The sequence below is a fragment of the Gekko japonicus genome, unplaced genomic scaffold, assembly GCF_001447785.1.
Source record: "Gekko japonicus isolate JY-2015 unplaced genomic scaffold, Gekko_japonicus_V1.1 scaffold219, whole genome shotgun sequence".
Classification (NCBI taxonomy): Eukaryota; Metazoa; Chordata; class Lepidosauria; order Squamata; family Gekkonidae; genus Gekko; species Gekko japonicus.
Genome location: NW_015165241.1, coordinates 1,135,120 through 1,148,531, shown reverse-complemented (window position 1 = coordinate 1,148,531; position 13,412 = coordinate 1,135,120).

The following is a 13,412-nucleotide window of genomic DNA, read 5'->3' as shown; positions in this document are numbered from 1 at the left end:
TATGTGCATTTGCGTGTATTTAAAAAGAAAACTGGAGGGACACAAGGAGGGACATGAAAAGAAAGTTTTGCTCCAAGCAGTCATTAATACTGATCAGCAAAGAAATCTGTAATCATCCCTAAACAACAACAAAACAACAGTGGCAGTCACAACACAGTAAAACAGGGTAACATCCAGCAGTTTTAAAATCTTGGTGTCTACTTTATTTTATATTTTAGACTTTATTATTTTAGACCAACACACTTTTTTGAGAGGGTCGGATACATCCCATTGAAATAAATGAAAATACTTCTGAATAAACATTGTTACATTTGGGCTGTTGAAAGATACTTACTTTTGGGCAATCCCATTGCTGTTCAGTGGACCGATTCCAAACAAATTAGAGGGTAGGCACTGGAGATCCATTGGATTGCTCCAGAGCAAGTAATTGCCTTTTGCTCTTTGCAACAGAAGCCAGCACTCCAGTCCTAAACCTCTGGCATGGAAGGCCCAGTGACCAAGGCAGGATCGGCCTCCAAGGAAGGCATTTAGGAATGGAATGCAAGTTTTCCTTCTGCAAAGGTTGGTATTCCTGTGCAGGGATCAGTTGATTGCATCCTCTATGTAAATGGCTACTTTTGAAAGTACCGCCATATACAGTCCTTTTGTGTAGTCCCAGTTGTTTTGGGAATATTGCGTTTCATTGGCTCTTCCATTGGCTAACAGCAAATTTGTGCCATTATGGGGGCACAGTAGTCTGGACATTGGACAAATAAGGGACCATACGAAATCAAGTATTTGATAATGTGGATGTTGACGAACCACTCAAAATTCTTTAAGATGTCATGACAAAGAATGGAAGCAACGATTTTAAAGTCAATGGAGACTTCTATGGGCTGCAGCATGAGGACACGGTAGGCGTCCTCACTTTGCATGGCAGACATTACGTCCATACAGAATGCCTTTACTCATAGGCAGAATTAACTCATTCAATGACCCCTAAGGAAGGTTCTTTCTTACCCTTGAAAAATTTTTTATCAAAAAGGAACCAATGAATGGAATATGTCATGGAAGGATTTTAATTTGGATGTACTTGTTTTAAACTAATTACTCTAGATTCACTAAGCGGTCTTCATAAGGGCAAGCTGTGATCAGTTCCTGTTTCTAGCTGAGGACAGGGGAAGATGAGCCTTGTCAATTGCCTCTCTCGATATCAGCAGGATCCAAGGAGGGGGAACAGTGAAAAATAAATCTAAGCATAGAGAGGAGCAGGCCTAAAGTGGAGGTGGATAGTACTGTCCAGCCTTAGGAGGGTAACAGTGAAAAATAAATCTAAGCATACAGAGGAGCAGGTCTAAAGAGGAGGTGGATAGTACTGTCCAGCCTTAGGGTAGGGAGAAGAGCTATTAGGCAGCAGCACATCCAAGGATAAAATTATTCATGGCACCAGGATGTAAGACAGAGAGGCAGTGACCCATCTCCCAACTGCTTGAATGAGGTCTAGTTCATCTGCGACTCCTATGACCTCAGAAGGGCATGAATGCTGGTACAAAACAAAAACACAGCCTTCTATTGAATGCATAGAGGACAGATCCAGCCATGGCTATGAACTAAGATGGCCAAGTTTGCGTTAAATGTTGAAATTGATTCAGGGCAGCAGACAATGGGCCAATTCAGATTTATTTTGTGCCTTAGATATTCAAAAAATGCACAACGAGGAAGTAAGCATGAAGTAAGCATTTTCTGCTCACTTATTACCTGTCCATCATTTTGCCAAATACTTCCTGGACATACCAACAATCCAAAGCCAATTCACGTCAAGCTTGCTTTAAACCGGCCCAGAACCAATGACTAAATCTGGTGATTAGAAGATGGTAATCACTACCAGGAGATGGACTGATATGATCACTAGATATTGACCCTCTTTCTGCTTCAGGCTTCTCTAACGTACCCAGCTGACAGTGTAGATGGAGACGGGCTAGTGTCTTCGTTGGGATCTAGAATGGCAGTGAATGTGCTGGCCCTAAGCAGACTAACAGTGTAGCCACCATGTGGAGATACGTTCGATCTTTAATCCTTACTACTCTAATTCAGATGATCTCTGCAGTCACAGAACACGGATTCATTCTTGCCAGTGCTGAGCCACATCAGAGACACCCCTGTCGACAATGCTGATCCCTTTACATTTCCCTCTGAGGAGTTGGGAAGACAGTTGAATGAAACATAGGAAATGGTATCTTATCTGAGATAGCACTTAAAACAAGTAACTGCAGCCACATTAACGGAAAAATTGGGGCATGTACAGTTTTTGTAAGAATAAATTTTATGGGCCATTGAATTAGGGTCGAAGGTTGTCAGAATGGCTTCGTTCCTGCCCACTGTCTCGAAAACTGCTTAATCACTTCCTTGAGATATCAAGTTACATATAAAGATAGTCAACCTCATCCAACTGTTAAGGGGTGACCAGAGCTTCAAAACTGTCCAGAGAAAACCAAACACAAAATCGCCATCAACATTTTTTTTTTACAAAGCACAAAACAAAACAAAACAAAAAAGTAACGCAAAGAGGCACATACAACAAATGTACAACCAACACTTAGAGGAAAGTGCATTTCAAACAGGTATCTTTGGCAACAGTATGCAGTTCTCTGTGCACAGAAGAGGGTGTTTGTGTGCAAGTGTATAAAATAGAACACCTTCTGTTGAATGATTAGAATTACTATTATTATTACATTGCATACATGGGAGAAAACGGCATCATATATCAGTCCCAGACGTCAGAAATGAGTCTGTTTAAAATGAAAAAAACAAAACCCCACACACCCTTCTCTCGTCCTCCTTAAAAAGAAAGCCAATGAACAAAGGGCACCGGTTTGTTAGGGGATTGTAGCAGCTCTTCCTGTATACGGGGTTTGGCAGAAGGCAAACTGATAAGTCTAGAATGGGTGTGTGTGTGTCTCCCCTGGGTCACAGCAAGTGAACAAAGAAAGCCAAAAAACCCTGCAACAAACCCCTAAAGATGCCAGCCAGCAGCGCTCACTCACATCCTGGGCTGGTGGCTCAAGGGATGCCTGGCTAAGCAATAGGGTTTGGCTTCACAGCCCCCCCTCCAAGGTAGAGGCGACAGGGAGGAGGGGCAAGGCAAAACAATCTAATCCACCTCAGAATTGTCAGAGGAGTTTGTGATGGAGTTCATAAACTAGGGCAAGCACTTTTCTGCCATACCAAGACTCTGTGGGCCATTCATAAGAAAAGGGGCAGGAGGTCTGGGCTGAGATTCCAACCTGCTGGTTGTCATTCCTTTTTTGCTCAGGGACCCTCAGGGCCGGCTCGCTCACTAGGTGAACTAGGCACTCGCCTAGAGCAGGCCGGCCCTTAGGGGCACCAAACTGCACCCGCCCACACCACCAAAAGCCCTGCATAGTAGCCACGTCTTTCAGTGCGCCCAGAAGCACCACTGGAGGAGCAGGAGCCAAGGAGGGGCCAGGAGAGTCCAGCAGCCAGGACAGGCGGGGATGGGATGCCAGCTGGGCCGGGGGATGGACCGACGTAGAGCTCCTGGCCTGTGACCCCCCAGCCTAAAGCCTCCTTCTGGGCGCCCCTTCTGCGCCAAGAGGCCTCCCTCCCTTCGAAGGGGCTGAGGAGGGCAACCGGTGACAGGTCTTCTTTGCGTGTAAGAGCTGGGGGTGGGGATGGGAGGCCTGGGGTCTCTGGCAGGAATCGGCCTTGCTGTTTCCCCTCTTGGTGGCCAAGCGGGCACCGGTTTGCCCACCCACCCGCCTGCCTTGCTTTCTCTCTTTCCCCACCATGCCTTGGTGCTTCTCTGCGGCTGGAAGGCACCCCCTCTCCGCCACCGCCCTGCCGCCCTCTCTGCACATGGCTCCCCCAGAGCCTTCCACGTTGGGATTGCCAACCTCCAGGCCTGGCCTGGAAATCTCCTGGAATGACAGTGGCTCTCCAGACTGCCAGGGCTGGAGGTACAAAATACAATATAAAATTGGTGGGCACACTGGGGGGGGGGGGCACCAGAAGGGATCCTCGCCTAGGGTGCAAAATAAGCTGGGGCCGGCCCTGGGGACCCTGGATACAAACAGAGAGGCACGTGGCCAGTTGCAGAAAGGAAGTGTTAGGTGAATGAAGTTTTTTTTTTGTTTCTGGACCACTCAGGATACACAAAGGAACTGGGGGGTCTAGACAGAACCCTCACTGTCCCTAGCCAACTGCTTGTGCCTCTGTGTTATCTGCCTCACACAATACTTTCAGATTCCGGGCTCTACAGCCACACAACAGAGGAGCTGTGGAATTTATCAAAGTAACTTGGGGATGATAAATGTAGCATTTTCTCCTAAAATGCAGCTTTTGTTTTGAATGCAAACTGGAAAAAGCAACAGGTTACATAATGTGATTAGCTTTTTTTCCCTTTTTAAAAATCAGAAAGTCTTGTTCAGCCAGTGAGCCTTAAACTTTCATTTTTCATCTAGTGAGTTAGTAAAGGAGCCATGAGCTGGTCAAACTTGGAAGCAGCTAATGTTTGTTGACGTGTTTGTGCCTACCCTAATGATACTTATCAATAGGTGACTGCTGGATGCTTTATATTAAAGTTAATTCTTTTTAATGGCAAAATAAAAACGAACCATAATATTTCAGTGCCACTCTTTGTGGCAAGACAGCAAATATTGAAGGGGTGTTACAATTTTTGAAAGCAGTGAAAAAATGAAGTCTGGAAAATATAGACTTTTAAAAATATATATATATATATATATAATATTTATATATCTATATACACAGTGTTTCTCTAATTGGTTAATGGCAGGGTGAGACAGTTGCAGGCAAGGGAGGGGAATCATCTTGCTTGAATTCTGCAGAAGGATGGAAATATTTATAACCAACACAAAGAAAAAAAATCCCCAGTGTCCAGCATCCCATTGGGTTGGGGGTGGGGATGCAAAGGCTGGGTGATAACCCCAAAAACTGACCCTTCCACTCATCCAAGTGCCTGTCTCAACAGCAGCTCTTGAATGCAAAAAACATGCCTTATACAGGATCCAGAAATAAGTCTCTCTCGGCACACTTTCACACATACGTACACCGCTAATCCTCGCACCACTCGGCAATGAAATAAAATTCGTACGTGCTCGCTTGCTCAGTCAGGTTGCTAAACATGGGGGGGGGGGTTTTGTCGAGAAATGCCACCTGGCAGTCCCTGCTGGATTCAAAATACATGGCTTGGGGTGTGTGTGTGAAATAGACATCACCTTTTGGGACCTTGCCCATGTCACTTATACTAAACAACAAAGCAAACTGCACTGAACTCCATGAGTCTATACATAGGGCCCGCGGGGGGGGGGATAGGAGAGGAGGGGATGGTGTTGTAAATATTCAAGAAACTAAAAGAAATAAAAGCAATATGGCAAAAAATAAATACTTTTTGTGTAAACTTAACTTTCTTAAAATTTGATTAGCTTACATTATGTTGTCAGCATATTTCATTCATACATACATACTATATATATATATATGTATGTGTATGTAGATATATATACACACACACACATACATATATATATATATATATCTGTCTCAAGGCAATGAGAGAGCCACACTCTCTAGGGGAATTTAGGTGACTGTATGACTTGAAATTCTTGTCTTGACTTTTAACGAGTGCTTTATATTGAAGCATCTCATTAAAACATTAAAGATCTCCCCCCCTTCATTTGAGCACTCTTTTCTTCCAGAAACCAAAGTGGCATTTCAGGGCAGATGGCTCATCATCAGTGATCTTCAATGGAGGCCCTTGAGTTCTGCTGTAGGGTCTTAGTCCAACCCACTAAAGAGTGTGTGATGAATCCCATTCAGTGTTATCAACTAGTATCCTGCCACGCACGCGTGCCTCTTGAGAAGGCAGTCCCCACTGGACCAGCTGACCTGGCAAGCCAACAGTGGCTTGCTTTCAGTGTGGGCCCTGCCTCTAGTTTAAGAGACTGGAGAATTCACAATAAACCTATAGGATTTGACACGTGGCAACAGCTCATTGTCCCTTCAATACATGAGTTCATCTGAGGGGTTTCCCAGAAGCAGATGCTTTGAGAGGATAGTGAGAACCTCTGATGATGCTACAGAAAATCCTTATGGAAAGATGCCTCCACAGCCAAGCAAAGGTGTTCTGATCATTCAGCCCTCGCTGAGAAAGATGCAGAGTCACTGAGTGTCATTTTTATGGCTCCTATTAGGAAGGCCAGAAGTCATGCTAGGAGAGGGAATAATCTGTGATGTTGGTAGAAAAATACAGAATTCTTCTACAGCTGCTGCATCTACACTTGCTGGAGAAATGGAAATGAACTCATGAAATGATGTGCAAGGTAGAGGAACTGCCTCCCTTTCCGTCACAAATGTATATTAAGGACAACACTGCTAGCAGAGAGCAGGCAGGTCAGGGTAGTAACTGATGCATGGACAAGCAAAGCTTAAGGAAGTCAAAAATCATGAACTAGTTTTCTACATACAGAATGCTGAACCTCCAGTGAGCAGATCTGTCAGATCTGGCCAATGATTTTTGGAACAGCCATGGCCATGCTTAAGGCAAAACCTACTCCAACTTGGGTCTTTAAAAATATTCTTAATGGCTTCAAAACAAAAATACCCCCTCCCCATTTTTGGATCATTCATCTTGCCTTTTGCACAACTGAATAATTTCCATGCAACATACAAAACCACGTGCATGTCTCCTAAAGGAGAAGGAATAAACCTAGGCATGGCCACTTCCCCTTTATACTGAAAAGGAATGGCATTCCCAAACTGCTGGTATTTTAACATGTATGAGGCAGGAGGTCATGGGACAGCTTTTTTGACCCTGCCATGGACCTCATTGCATAGAGACCGGAAGATATTATTTTGCTTTGGATAGCATGCTCCTGCAATTAGCTAAGGAGAACCTCCCTGCTGTGTAACTCTGTGTACAATTTTATATGTATACATGCATGCGCATGTGTATGGGGTATGCACATGTGTGAGTGTGTGTGTGTCATTCTTCTGGTTAAAATGAGAACTTCCCATCAGCAGTAGATACTGCTCTACTAGCAGCTACTCATGAGGGTTCTCCTCCATCTGGGGTAATGTAGGATCTTTGCCAATGGAGGAAGAGGAGAACCTGAGCAATTGATAGATGAAGTTCTGAATACCCACTCAACATTCAGAAGAGTCGTAATCCTAAACTGCGATTTCCACAGATATGCATTAGGATGTGTGCATATCACACAAAATGCATACACCATACACACAAACACGCACACAGATATACTCCATACATTCAGCAGTTGAAGAGTTGGGAGCAATTACTCTTGGAAATGGGTATCAATGATTGCTTGCTTGGCATGTCTCTCAGTGTGATTCCTGCAGCTCAGTTATTCATGGGTTTTTTGTTTGTTTGTTTGCCTTATTTTCTAAACAAGCAACTACTATATACTTCCACCCCACATAGATTAATAAGATCCGTGCTTTGGCCTGTGGGGCTGAATTCTCTGATTTCATGCTGATCCATAATTGTCTCCATTTCTTGAACTTGGAAGGAAAGGTGATGGTGTCGGTTCCTTGGTTTCTGTTTATGTACGTACGTTTCGTTGGTTTGGGCCTTCCAACAATTCAGACTTTTCCTCTTTTTTATCCCCCTTTCCCCCCATCAGTTCACTTCTCTCTCACACAATGCACTTTCTCACACTCCTTCTTGGAACGGCTCCAAGTCCTCCTTCAAAATTCAAGGGCAAGAAGCCCCCTGCAGGGGGAAAGCAGCAGTTCATCTCTTCTGAGAGGAGCCAAGCATGACCCTGGAGACAAAGTTGACAATGGCGGCAGCTGGCTGGTCGGGATCCAGCTCAGCAAAGAGGTGGCAGATGTTGTCTGTTGTGCTGCCTTGTTTCCTGGCCACAAAGCCAAAGAGTCTGTGAAGATGATGAAAACATTCAAAAGAAAATGCAAGTGAGAGGAGGAACCTATGGTAAACCATTTGCAGAGCAGGAACTGCCAGCTAACACCCTTGGTATCCTATAACAGGTAAGTCAAGTAATCTTCACATGGAACGCAGGAACCAATTTTGATTTATTTTGTGCATATATTTCTCCTCCTCCTCCTCTTTCCCCAGGAACCCCCTGGAAATTCTAGTTGGGGGTGAGAGTGGAGAGATTTATCTCTACTCATACTTGACTACAACTCTCTGCATCCAAAGGAGGAAGCCATGGCAGTTAAATGAATACAGGCTGAGCCCGAAGAGTGTTATCACTAGGGATGCTTGAAACCTACCAGCTTGGCTCACTTCCTGTTAACCAGTAGTGATCAGGCAGCCAATTAATTGATTGTTCAGCTGTTAGCAACTTGTACATATCCATTCACAGGAGCAGGCCATCAGAAGCTAACTGCCAGCAGATGATGGGTTTTTAGATCTCATGCCTCATGGCTGATCAGCTGGAAGTTGTGTCCTGATATCCTATCCTGGGAACTTTGCAGCATTCCAGACTTGATGACATATATAGATTTAGTGGTGAATTGTTGGGAACGGGGAGCCCAGCTACTTTCCTTCTCTTCTCCCTACCCTAAGGTGTCAGCAGGTCTCTCCTGTTATCCAAAGCCTATCTCTCCATTTGGGTTGGGGAGAAAGAAAACAATAGCTTCTCTTCTCTCCATCTGAACAGCCTGCTTAGGTTGCAGAAAAAAGGAGAGAATCTCTTTTTCCTCTCCCTGTTGCAATGGGGTGCTCAGAGGCATTGCACCTCTCCCTGTCCAGCAAGGTAGTGGGAGGAAGAGAAATGGTTTCTCCCTTTTGCAGTGCAGAGATCAAAAGCAATTATTTTGTCCCCACCCAACTTGGCATAGAGGGAAGAAAAATAATTTCTTTTTCCTCTTCCTTCTGCAACCACTATTTTGCTGGGGGGTGGGTGGGGAAATCAGAAACCAACTCCTAGCTGATCTCTCATTAGCTTTAAGTTGGCTTCTGACAAGCAGGCTGCTGCAAACTTTGGCCCAATCTGCATCTAGTATTTGCTCCGTTGTTGTACCAAACCCAATGGAACAGAAAAAGATGCGGCCCAAAACCACATTCAAGTACCCAGGGCCAACACCCTACTGACTGAAGAGTCACCCCTGAATGGCCATAAAACGGCCATCAATCCATGCAGACAGCCACCATAAAACCAAGAGATCAAAGGAAGTGAAAGCAGCATGCAGTCTGGACGCTGACATAAAATTCGACAATCCATCAAAGTGGAAATGGCATGCAATGTGGATGGGAATTTCTGTTCCAGCCTGGGTTTGGTAAGACAGCGGAGCAAATGCTAGATGCAGATTCAGCCTTTATTTGGTAGCTGTCTGAGTTACTCACACTGCAACCCAAACATATCTGATTGGTTCACAATCTGACTGGGGAGTGTCAAACAGGGTAGGTTTGACTGCAGAACAGGTCCGCTGAGAATTTCACAGCAAATTTGGCAAATAGGTTCTCCAAATGAGAGAACGGATGGCATTTTTGCTGCTTATCAAAATAATTACTCTTGAGCATTGGTTCCATTGATAATTCGTGACCTGGAAGAAAGCTATGAAACATGCAGAAATCCTGGATGCATGTTGTTGTTAATAGTATCTCCATTGTCTATTGAAATGGTGTTGTTGTTATTGTTATTTATTAAACTTATGAATCACCCACCCTGCGAGCAGGGTCTAGGCAATTTATAACATTTAAAATACAACTAATATATAGATAAAATTACTAAAAATAAAACAAGACACTGAAAGCAATCTAGATGGCAATAAAGTAATCTTCTTTGCTGGCCATACTGCTATCCCACACGGGGACTACACTGGACTACACTATCCACGGTTAAATATTGGGAGCAACCCAAAAAAACTTTTTGGCTGCTTTTTAAAACTTTGGAATAGGTGCTAACCATTCAGTGGCCATGGCTTGGAGCGATATAGTGCCACCTCTAATTGAACAGGTTGAAAGTGTTGTGGGGTATATCAGCCACACAGCACACCCTGCTGCGGGTCACCCACGGAGACATCCTGTACTAAAGCATCTACATTATTTCAGTGCCTCAGCCACGGAGCACGCTGCCAAAACCCCCTCAAAATTACCGTATTTTTCGGACTATAAGACGCACCTGACCATAAGACGCACCTAGTTTTTAGAGGAGGAAAACAGGGAAAAAAATATTGAATGGATCTGCAGGTTCAGTCTGCCAAATCCATTTTGCGCGCACTCCCCCATGTTCAGACATCCAGCCATGAGCAATGACTGCGTGGGGAACCAAAAACACCACTTGTGATGTGGTGCCTTTTTAACCTGGCTCCAAGTCATCCTATTAAATTATTTATCATATTTATACCCCGCCCTCCCCGCAAAGCAGGCTCAGGGCAGCTTCCACACAAGCATAAATGCAGTTAAAATCATACAATTATTTAAAATTCAACAGATAAAACAAATACAAACACAAAGTGCTGGTGGCAGTTAAAAGGTTAACATAGATGGCTCGCTTTCAAATGAATTTCTGCTTCCCAGATGTTCTCAGATGTTCTTCTGCTCATAATTTCTTATGGCCAGGGCTCTACTGCAGCAGCGGACCCCAATTAAATGTCTGGTGGAAGAGCTCCATCTTGCAGGCCCTGCGGAACTGTGAGAGATCCCACAGGGCCCTGATCTCCTCCGGGACCTTGTTCCACCACTGATGGGATAAGTATGGCTGGGGGATGCCTGACAGATGTGGCTATCTGACTGCCCCCATTCCATCCGGAGGGGAGGAGTGGCTGTGTCGGGCCAAACTGCCCGTGTGATCACGGCCACTGTTCCTTCCTTGTGAAACTTTATATCTTTGAATAACTGGAAACCTATACCTTTGAGTAATAGTTTATAAAATTATATTGTTGGAATTTCAAATGCTATAGGATAGTAAATTGTAATAATTAGTACGCGGTAAACATTTTGTGCATGGAGTTACTTTGTAGAGGTTTTTTTCAGTAGCAGTCCTCATTTTGTGGAATGGCCTTACTGAGGCCCTTACTCTTAATTTTTAAGAAAGTATGTATAGCGAAATTATTGAGCTATGCCTTTCTATATGAGATTGGACATAGCATTGGTTGTAGAGCTGGGTTGGGCTTTGAGGGTTGGTATAGTAACAGCACAGAGTGTATTTTAAGTGTAACCCATATTGATTCTCTATGGAGAAGGCTAAAACAGCCACAAATAAATCCATAAATAATCAATATATATTTACGCAGTGGATCTCACGCACACCGCTTCTTTTTATGACTTTCTCTTTAAGAAAAAGTAAATATAGTAGGCACTACTAATGGTCAGCCTGAGACTCACCATTTGAGAACCATTGAGATAAACCTTCTATATATGCATTGAGTTGATGTTCTAGCAGTAGCATTTATGACACGAGGCACTAACTCAGATGGAAGTGAAAGTGGTGGGCAGTTAAATATCTTGCAAGGAGGAATTGGGGATTTTGAACACTACCATTCCTCTCCTTTAATAAGGACAATGTTTTTTTTATCATGACTTTTAAGGAAAGTTATAAATACTAGATTGAAGGAGTACAAAATGTGATCGGTCTCCCTGTCCTGTCATTTCTAATTAGAGACTGAAAAATCCAGACAGCTGGAGGTTCTAATAAAACACACATTGCTACACACAGTGCCTAAAATTAGTGGGGGCCCTAAGCCACTGGAGGCTGTTCTAAAGCTGCTGGCAGCTCCATGGAGAGGAGATGGGAGACAGGAGACAGAGGACATGAAGGAAAGGGGGTCATATTTGCTTGGCTTCTCACTGCAAACTTACCTAGTGGAATTACTCAACCCAAATGTTTTATTTGTGTATTTAATAGTTGAAGGTGGGCTGCAGATAGGATCACAGGGATATTTTTGCAGTGGAAATATTTTTCAGTTTCTGTCTGTCTGTCTAGTCCATGTCTAGTCGACAAGGGAGATTCACAACACAGGTTTTGGGGGCATGGGATCCTTTGTCAGGCTCAGTATGTATTTTATAGTTTGCATGCCAAAGAGGAAGGAGGAGGGGGAGAGGGGTGTGAAGACCAAATGCTTTCATTTTCCTAACTGTTTTGAAGAAGAAGAGAAGAAGAGATTGGATTTATACCTTGCCCTTCACTCAAGAGTCTCAGAGCAGCTTACAAACTCCTTTCCCTTCCCCTACCCACAACAGACACCCTGTGAGGTAGGTGAGGCTGAGAGAGCTCTTGACAGAAACTGCTCTTTTCCAAGAACAGCTGTGGCAGAACTATGACTTGCCCAAGGTCATCCAGCCAGGTGCAAGTGGAGGAGTGGGGAATCAAACCCGGTTCTCCCAGATTAGAGTCCGCGCACTTAACCACTACACCAAACTGTCTTTGATGTACCAGACATTGAGTCGCAGAGACCTGTTTTGTTTTATTTCTGTAGAGGGATACATGCTTAGTGTGTGTGGGGGGTAGTTGACTGTTATTTCTGGCAGTCAAATACCGTGGGGTGATTGGGTCCTGATCTTTTGTGCCTTTGCTTGAACACAATATATCTGCAAACTTCATGCTTTCACCTTCAGTCCTAACAAGCTTGTGTCCAGTATGGTATCCATCAACGTCTCAATAAACTAAACTTTCTTCGAAGTGAATGGTGTTGAGAACTGATTTAACCAGGAACCGGACAAATTATTAGGACTCCCTTTTTCCTTCCTCAACCTCCTGCACCACAGCCGTGATGAGTGGAGAGCAGTGTTCCCTCTAAGCTGAGTTAGTGTGAGCTAGCTCACAGTTTTTTAGCCTCCAGCTCACATATTTTTGTCTTAGCTCAGGAAAGATGGCTCCAGAGCAAACTAATTTATGCAGTAGCCAAATTGCTCGTTCGCAACTTTAATGCCAGTAGCTCACAAAGTAGAATTTTTGCTCGTAGGACTCCACAGCTTAGAGGGAACATTGGTGGAGAGGACAGGGAAGTCTCTACAACTGTGGTGGATGGCACTGTGACTGAGCAACGGACCACGGCGGCCCCGGTGACAACCATGAAGTCCAAAGGAGTGGAACGCAGGGCATGGACCAGAGACTCCTGGGTGCTGCTCCCCACCTGGGCTGAGCCCACTTGGGCGATGACTCCCGACCCGAGGTTTCAGAGGTTTGCATATGATGGTGCCCGAAGGTGCTATGGATGCTCCTTCCAGGATGACCCAGAGTGCATCTGTGTTGTGGAGGACACTGAAGCTGAACGTCTCTGCAGGGAGTTCAGAGGCAAGGCTGAAGAGATCAGGCAAGAGATGTAAAACATGATGCTGGATATACTGGACATCATCATGGATGCCGTCCAGCAAGAGTTCAGGAATCGTGGACAGGCCCAAGGTGGAGCTGGAAAGGTGTTGCCGGCCCCTCCACAAGTGCCCCGCCTCCTCCCTGGACACCCCAGTC